General features: G+C 32.3%; 1 pseudogene; it reads left to right on the top strand.

The window, feature by feature from the left end:
* The window catches only part of LOC106471815, a 33,208-nt pseudogene that overhangs the window by 17,292 nt on the left and 6,140 nt on the right, over window positions 1–9,776 (top strand).

Raw genomic sequence — 9,776 nt, 5'->3', positions numbered from 1 at the left:
TTCGGACTAAAACTCGCCTCTTAACCAGGTCCGAATTAATTACGTACAGTAATTATTTCGGACCCAGTTGAAGAGGAATTTGAAAGAGACAAAATTATTCTTGGATAACTCGAACCGTAGAAGATATTACTGTCAAATTATTGTTTACCAAAGTGTTCTAAGCGTATGTACAGAAACATATTGTGTAGCATGGTTTTGATACCTTAATTTTCAAAATTAATTTAAGTTTTATTTAATATTGTATTTCTTAAATGCTTCAATGGCACCTAAATAACTTCACTTAGTAGGCCTGGTATGTGAAGGTATTTTTTTTATAAACGCCTTTGCATATTGAAACTTTGAGAACCACTCTCAAAAGAACTTGTGTTGTACTTCAGGACAAGTGCTTGTGACTTTTGTATTTTTTAAAAACACAGTAGGGTTAAACTAGTTACTACGTGTTGGTCTCAATACTTTTAAAACAATAATTTGAATATGTGAATTTGATAACTTTTTGTTTTAATAGCATTCTATCTTAATTGTGTTGTAGAAAAAGTATTACACTTAAAAAAACAAATTTCTGGGGATGAAACTAGCATTTTAAACTAAAGTGTTCAAAATGATCTCAAACAATTTATTGATAATTAAATAAAAAGGACTAAATTGTTTTAATTCTCTTTTTATTGACTTCTGAAGAAGCTGAGGTAAGAAAAGCTTATGTAACGTATAATTTTACTTCATAATTTTTACTTGCAAGAAAAACATGATATCCTCCGTTTTAATGTTATCTTTAATGTATTAAAAGTTTGAGAATGTACAGATTATGATCTTATTTTAATGAGATGTTTTTCTAGACGTTACTTAGTCTTGTACTAAGAAAAACCTACCTCAAATCTAAATACAAAACGAAATTATTGATATATACAATTTTATTTTTATACAGCAAAAGTAAGAAAATACAGAATTTTAAATCTGTGAAAATACTTCTTTTGTAGATTGAATGAAGAATTTAAGAACTTAACTCTAATAGATCTATCATATGTCGCCACCTTAGGTGTTGGAGGATTTGGAAGAGTTGAACTTGTAAGTAGCTTTGTTCGAAAATTTAAACTGAAAGAAGATGTAACAAACAATTGGTGATGGCTTTAAGGAATGAATGTAAAATTTAAGTTTGGTCCAAGACCATATGCTCTGCTTGTATTAAAGAAATATGTATATAATTTTTTTTACAATTTCTAAGGTTAGGGTATGATAACAGCACTAGTGTAAATCTAGATTGTTACAATTAAACAAAATGGCATTTCTTGTGATTTTTCTTTGAGCCTTATGCTTTGATAAGCTGCAGGTTCTTGCAATGGATTGAAAACAGTTTTTGGTTTTCTTCAAATAATTTATACTGTTAGTTAGGAGATGGACTGTCTTGAAGTCCCTGTTCTAAATTGGACTAAAAGTGGCAAGATGCAAAATTAAAGGTATATTGACAGCACTAATGAAATTGAAAGAGGTTATAATTGGTACTTTACTCTATTTAAAAGCTGGGTCGTTAACAGATTAGCTAGCATTATACAAGTCTCTAATTTTTAGCAATTTGTGTATTTTGAAAATCTAGTCAGCTAGTCAAAGTTGAACTATGAGAATTATTATAGCTAATCATTATTTAACATTGTAGTGGCCTGTGATTTAAGTAAATGGAGAAATCTGAGTTTCTATGTGATTACATTGTCTACTGTTTATATCTTTTACAGAAAGTTAAATTCATAATGTAGAACACTGATGTAGTAAAAACCGTGTATGGATTTGGCTGTAGCACTATCCGCTGTAGTAAAAATCGTGTGTGGGGATTTGGCTGTAGCACTATCCGCTGCAGTAAAAATCGTGTGTACGGATTTGGCTGTAGCACTGTCCGCTGCTGAAGGAAGTTCTAGAACTAGGCACTTATCTTAATTAACAAACATAATTAATTACGAGTATTGATTTAATGTTGCACAAAATAATGTTTCAAGTTTTTACCGTTTGATTATATTTGATTCAAGTTATCAAAATTTGAATATTTTTGTTAATTGCAAAGCTACACATCTGTGCTCTGGGGTTATTGATACCAAATTTTTGTAGCATTATATATCTTAGTCAACTAAAGGAAGAGTAATATTTGATTTTAAAGATACTCTGATAATATTTAGTTGAATATGAGTGATTTATCAAATTCCAGTAATTGTCCAGTTCTAGGTGGAACCAAGTTGGATGTTAACAGAATTTAGTGATTGAACTTCGAAGTCTAGCTAAAATTAGAAAAATGATTTAGAAGCAGTTACATCTCTCTGTGCAATTTGTTCATTTTGCTACTTAAAGCTTCCATGACTGAATCTGCCAAGAAAAATGTTGAAAGTTGATATTAACCCTTACCCAGATTGTCTATGTTTCAGGAGCCTCTAACTTGGGCTGGTCATGCTTTATGTCCAAAGGAATGTTGCAAGAAGGCTGAATGTCTAGAAAGTTCTCAAAGAATGTGTAACAAGAGCAATTTAAGAAGTAAATTATCACTTAATTACATATAAAATGTTTGAATACAAAAATTGAAGACTAAGTAGATAATACAAATTTCTAACTTTTGCACCTTCTTTATGCATTACAAGAAAGACAGAATTTTGTTACAATGGCTCTGATTTGTAATTTATGGTTGTGTTTGTTTAAATAATAGATATACCTGTTTTCCAATAAAATCCAAAAGCCTTCATGTTCAGAGATTTTTTTAGAGTTTTAAAACTTGAGCTTTAGTCACAAATTGTGTGACTTTAGGTGCAGATAAAGAAAGACTCTTCAAGAACCTTTGCTCTCAAGATAATGAAAAAAGCTCAGATTGTACAGACTCGTCAGCAGCAGCACATCTTATCTGAGAAGTTCATAATGGAAGAGGCCAACTGTGACTTTATTGTGAAGTAAGTATAAATATTCGTATAAATATCTTGTCGATTATTAATATTCTACCCTCAAATCACTTGCTTTATAGAGGTGATGGCATTAAATTCTCTTAAAGAACAGTCTGTCCTCAAAGAGGCTGGTAATAAGTATCACATGAAACTTTAACTAATAACATTAAAATTCATCTTTTAAACTTGGGTTTTTCTTGCTGTAATTATAAAGGTAATTTTTTTTTGTAATTGTGCTTATCGGGCTATAGTTTTTAAAACTAATCTAAATGTTTTTGGGCCTTAGCATTCCTTAGCTACTACATTTTTATTAGTATGTATAAACTACAATGATTTTATGACTAGTTTGTTAAAGTTCTTCCAGCAAGTGGTGATAATGGTTGTTCCAATTTTCTACTAATTATTGTATGTTGAAGTTAATGGAGTTGTTCAGGGGTACTCTAGACTAATCTGTTAGATTTAGTAATTAGTTGTGGTTAATAGTAAGTTATTTTTTATTTGGAACAACAAGGTTTTACTGTGCCTACTCCCCAATCTAGAAGTTTTCTACTAAATGTTTAAGGTATAAACACGGTAGTGTTTATTCTAATTTGACCTTTCACAATGTCTGTAGATGCTGATTTATTGAACATTGTATATCGCATTCATAATGTGATAGCTAGTTCTGTTACATACATTATTATTTTTTTAGTCTTAAAGTTTTTAAACAATAGCTTGTGATGTAACCCTAAAAATGTAAAGTTTTTTTTTTTTTTTTGACGTAACATAATTTAAGGACAACAAGGGGTCTATTGATCCAACTACACCATCCCATCCACTAAACTATCATCCCAAAGACTATTTACTGTGTTAGAAAAACAAGTCTTAACTGAAGGTGATTCTTACCCTACCAAAATTTGTCTCTAGTCCTGCCATTAAGTACAAAAAAAAAAATGATGCACCTATACTATCAATTTCCTTAATTTTAAACACCTCAACCAGATTCCCCTCGAACTCTCTTTCAAGGGAAAATGGTGAGATATCTGAACCTGGCCTTGTATAACAACTTTTTCATACCACTTACCCTTCCCTGAACCATTTCCAACAATTCATTATCCTTTCTAAGGTAAGGAGCCCAAGACACCAAATGTTGCCTAACCAGTAACCTATACAATGAAATTATAACCTATTTAGAGTTGTATTCAATATTTCTGTTGATACAACCTAAAATTTTGCTTGCCTTGCCACTATCAACAGTATCCTGTTTGGATGGATGAACACCAAGAACTTCTTTTACACAACACTAAGGCTGTTTCTAACAAAATTGTAATTCAAAATATGATAACCCACATGCAATACTTTGTATTTATAATTAGAAAACAGCCAATTTTATTTGCTCAACTCTTCAAATAATTCGTATCTTTTTCTACAAAGCAACAGAATCCTCTTCACAGCCAGCAACACCTAAAACGGTAATATCATCAGCAAACTTAAGTAACAGAATCCTCTTCACAGCCAGCAACACCTAAAACGGTAATATCATCAGCAAACTTAAGTAACAGAATCCTCTTCACAGCCAGCAACACCTAAAATGGTAATATCATCAGCAAACTTAAGCAATAGAATCCTCTTCACAGCCAGCAACACCTAAAATGGTAATATCATCAGCAAACTTAAGCAACAGAATCCTCTTCACAGTCAGCAACACCTAAAATGGTAATATCATCAGCAAACTTAAGCAAAAGAATCCTCTTCACAGTCAGCAACACCTAAAATGGTAATATCATCAGCAAACTTAAGCAAAAGAATCCTCTTCACAGCCAACAACCTAAAATGGTAATATCATAAGCAAACTTAAGCAACAGAATCCTCTTCACAGCCAACTTATTGACCATTCCTTCACCTGTATCATTGATGCAAATCAAAGAGAAAAAGCCCTTACACTGAGCCCTGAGGTAATCCACTAATGACATTAATCTAGTTTGATTGAACTCCATTTATGATAATCCTTTGCTTACTTTTAACCTGCCAGTTTTTATCCAATGAACCAACTTATCCTCCATACCTACAGAGATAATATAATAACAAGCCTTTTATAAGGCACCTTATCCAAATGCTTTCTGAAAAATGCACATAAACCCAACCCACATCTTTTACCCTCATCTACATAAGCTGTAACCTTTTCAAAGAATGTCAAAAGATTAGTAAGGCAGAACTTTCTCCTGGTGAAATCAGATTGACTGTCGTAAAATATTTTAAAATGACTTTTGCAAAGCATCTTTTATCACACTTTAAAAACTTTTTCCCACAACTGTTGTAAGACTAATAGACCTATAATTATTAAGACAATTTTTATCATTTTCCTTGAAAAGAGGAGTAATATTAGCCAACTTCAAATATTCAAGGACTTGGGGGGGGGGGAATGTATTAGCAAGTAGTTATGCATATCCAATCGTCCTTCAAACCTCTTGGCAGATATAATCTGGCCTCAGAGCCTTATCATTTTGAAACTTTCCAATTTTTTCTTCATGGAATTAACGTGATCATCTTGTTTTCATTTAGCCAACTGTTCAGGATGAGGGATATTATTTAAATCTCCATTAGTAAAAATTGAATTAGTAGACTTTAATAGCCCAACCATCTCATAATCATCAGATACAAGCCTTCCTGTTTCATCTCTCAAAAGTCCTTTTATCATTTTGTTTACTCTTAATATTTTAAAAAAAATTCTTACTGTTATTTTTTAAGTTATCAGCCAATCATTTTGTTTCACATATTTTTGATTCCCTCATTCATGTTTGACCAACACTATGCTATAATCCCTTCCCCACACACACTCCCTAAGTCTTGCTTGCATCAGATTTTATAATACTTTAATTTTCTCCCTTGTGAGCCAGATGGTTGTCTACATGTGTGTGTATATATATATTTATTTATTTATTCTTTATTTCTGGAAATTGTAGTCAAAATCTCCATTTATTTTTTTAATCTCCATAAGCACTAAAACACCAAACTGAATTAATCAAAGATCACTTGCATCCAGATCATCCCCAGTCTTCACCCTATCAATCATTTCTGTATTAGAACTGAATTAATCAAAGATCACTTGCATCCAGATCATCCCCAGTCTTCACCCTATCAACCATTTCTGTATTAGAACTGAATTAATCAAAGATCGCTTGCATCCAGATCATCCCCAGTCTTCACCCTATCAACCATTTCTGTATTAGAACTGAATTAATCAAAGATCGCTTGCATCCAGATCATCCCCAGTCTTCACCCTATCAACCATTTCTGTATTAGAAGTGTACAATAAGTCTAAAATAACATTGTTCTAGTAGGGTCCTTGACTAACTGGTGAAAAATACCATTTCCCTCATGGTTTGATTCTCTCAGTTCTCAACATGTATATTTCCACGTAGTTATGACCTTATTAACAGCTGTAATTTCTCATTTATTTCATCTGGTTGTCTGCAACAAATTTCAACTATTCTTCTTACGGTTATATTCACTAATATGTTCAACCTATAGGTTCAACCTACTTGCCACTAGCTGTGATATACTCAACTTGAATCGGATGTAGCTCACATTTTTCATATATAACCACGTCTCCCCGATTTTTTTTTTAGTACTGTATCCCTATTAAGTAACCTACAACCCTGTTTTCTAGAAACAAATTTGTCAATTGTCTATGTTTAACAGTTTCAGTTATTCCCATTACATCAAAATCCTCTGTCTTGAACTAGTGCTCTAAAGTCTTCTATTTTATCTCTTATGCATCTTCTAGCTTTAAAATAATAACAGCTCGGGATACCATTAAAAACTACTTGTGAACTTTGATCCTAAATTATACTTTTCTCTACATCTTATTTTTAGTTTGCTCTGGTTGTCATCACTGTCTAGCCCTAGTTTAAAACATCCCCTACACTATTTAAATGTAAAACCACCCATTTTAAAAAGCTTCATTTACTGATTCCACGATCTTCCATCCTTGCATATTAAACTAAGCCTAGCATTCATTTCTAGAGAACTACTTGTTTTATTTCAATAATTACATCTCGGCAGTATCTTTGACAGAACTAAATTATTATGGCCCTTTTCTTTGATACTTTTATCAACTCTGTACTCAACGATTAGCACCTCTGACCTACCTTTCCATACATCATTAGCTCCTATGTACACTACAAAGACTGCATATTTGCTACTTAACCGTGAGCTCTTCTGACTTATCCTTCCCTCAATCGTCAGCTCCTATGTACACTAGCAGTCTTTTTAGTGTACATAGGAGCTGACGATTGAGGGAAGGATAAGTCAGAAGAGCTCACGGTTAAGAAGCAGTCTTTGTAGTGTACATAGGAGCTGACGTTCGAGGGAAGGATAAGTCAGAAGAGCTCACGGTTAAGTAGCAGTCATGCAGTCTTTGATCACTTCTAGCACCCTTTACTTTATCACTTGCTCTGTTAGTTATATTCTCCACCCATGTTCCTGGATAACATAATCCAATTCTTTTCTCCTATGTTCTGCACACACTATCCTATTCATGTGCTGTACAAAACAACTATAGCTATGATCTCTGCTTTAATTCACATTCTGTTTATTCCTTCTGTTTTCCTTCCCTCCTACTTCTAGCCATGTTTCTAACTACCTGAAAGTCATTATCAGCTACAATTCTTTGCATGTAAAAGCTTAAGTTCCTTCTTTCAAAATCTTGTTGGCATTTCTCCATTTTTTTCCCTCCTTTTTATCTGTTGCTTGTAATTTATTTAGGATAGCCTCCAGTTTCTTCTCCAACCTGCTTGTCTTTACTACTAGCTTCCTTAAAAGTATATGCTAGTTCAGATTTCCCAAATGAAACCTACTCCTTGCACATGTTGTGCTTAACACATACACTACTATTAACACTTAAATACAAGTAGTCTATTGAGCACGCTATTAAGCCTAATATTTGAGAATTATGTATATTACACTTTTGTTATTACATTATCTTCACACTAAAGTAATTATATTTGTTACTTCTTATCTTTGGGTTGATATTTATCTAATAATCCAATAGGCTTGGTGAATGTAATACAACTTTTCATTTGTAATAATTAAAACCACCAAGACTTAACTTTATCTTTCTATTAATATTTACCAGTTTTATTAAATCAACTTATTAATATAAGTCACAACAAACAAGAATATTAATCAGATCCTTGGGGATTTAAATAAGATACTCCGAAACATCTTCCTTCTCTCATAGTGACATCTGTATTTAAATGCAGTTTCTCTCTTCCAGTTGTGATATGATGTATCAACTTATCGTAATGCTTAAATTTGACTTGCAGGTTGTACCGCACATTCAAGGACTCTAAATACTTGTATATGTTAATGGAAGTATGTCTTGGAGGGGAATTGTGGACGATACTAAGAGATAAGTAAGTCTTCGATGTTTTTTTAAGGTGTTTTGCAAGAGCTGTAGTTTGCTACCTTTTTAAAACTTTTATTAAAATTAAATTTCACTTAGTTTATTACCTTTTTTTTAATATTTTTCTGCTACATTTAGTTTTTGTCATATCTATAGTAATTTTTCTAGGATTAACAATAACAAATCTGGTAAATTCAGTAAACACATTAGTACTTATGTTGTAGTTTATCTTATTATGTATTGTAATTAATTTCCATATTCTCCTAGAGGAAGCTTTGATGACATCACTACCAGATTTTGCACTGCTTGTGTTGTTGAAGCATTTGATTACCTCCATATTAGACACATTATCTATCGTGACCTGAAACCGGAGAACATGTTGTTGGATGAAAAGGGCTATGTAAAGCTGGTAAGCCTTGCATAAACTTGCTATGGAGCTAAGCTAGGTTTTATATGGTGTTTCCTGTTCTTATAAACTGTTAAATCTTAAAGGGGAATAAAAGATAAATTATTTCATGCCAATTTTTATGGATTAAAATTTTTGCGTTAATTGTTAATTATCCACATGATTTTTTTTTTTATGTTTCAAAGCTACCTACAGCAATTTAAGATGTATTTATCTGTCTGTTGTTTATAACCATGATATTCTCATAATAATGATGGTTAATTATAGAATATTAATGGGTATAATTGAATGATCGTTTGTTCAGACGTTAGTTTCACAATTAGGTAATACTCCAGAAAATTGAAGTTGTTTTTTTTTCATATTTTTCTCAAAATTAATAAACATTGTGTGCTCAATTTCAGTTGCTAACTTCCATGATTGCATTCCTTTGGACTGTTATCTGGTTTTGTATCATATAGTGTGATCAACAAACACAACATTCTCCTTTTTTGAGATAGGTGGATTTTGGCTTTGCTAAGAAACTACGCATAGGTCACAAAACCTGGACATTCTGTGGAACTCCAGAGTACGTAGCTCCCGAGATCATACTTAACCGAGGACATGATATCTCTGCAGACTACTGGTCATTAGGTGTCTTAATCTTTGAATTACTGACAGGAGTGTAAGTACTAGTATCTTGATCGTGAAACAGCAGGCAGGGGCATAAATACTAACTTTAGTAATCTTGGAACTCCTGATTGGAATGCTAATAAATATAATAAATTATTTTAGATTTCTGCTTACTTCAGTTTTTATGTAAATTTGCTAGACAATGCATGATTTCTAAATATTCTGATAGTTCTGATCAAAATCTCACAAGGATTTTGGTTAGTGTGTCAAATTTCATACAAGTTGCTGTAGGCCTACTTGTGACGTCATTATAAACAGTTAATCTTAGTTTATTCCTAAAAATAACCTACTCGAAAAACAACTTAAAATTATTAAAGTGAAGTTTGTTTCATTTTTACATGAGAGTTAAATTCGTAGAATTTTCTTTAAAAGTGTGTGTGTGTGTGTGTGTGTGTGTGTGTGTGTGTGT

The sequence above is a fragment of the Limulus polyphemus genome, unplaced genomic scaffold (genome assembly GCF_000517525.1).
Source record: "Limulus polyphemus unplaced genomic scaffold, Limulus_polyphemus-2.1.2 Scaffold4877, whole genome shotgun sequence".
Classification (NCBI taxonomy): Eukaryota; Metazoa; Arthropoda; class Merostomata; order Xiphosura; family Limulidae; genus Limulus; species Limulus polyphemus.
The sequence above is the reverse complement of the archived record's forward strand: the minus strand, read 5'-3'. Positions and strand labels throughout refer to the sequence as shown.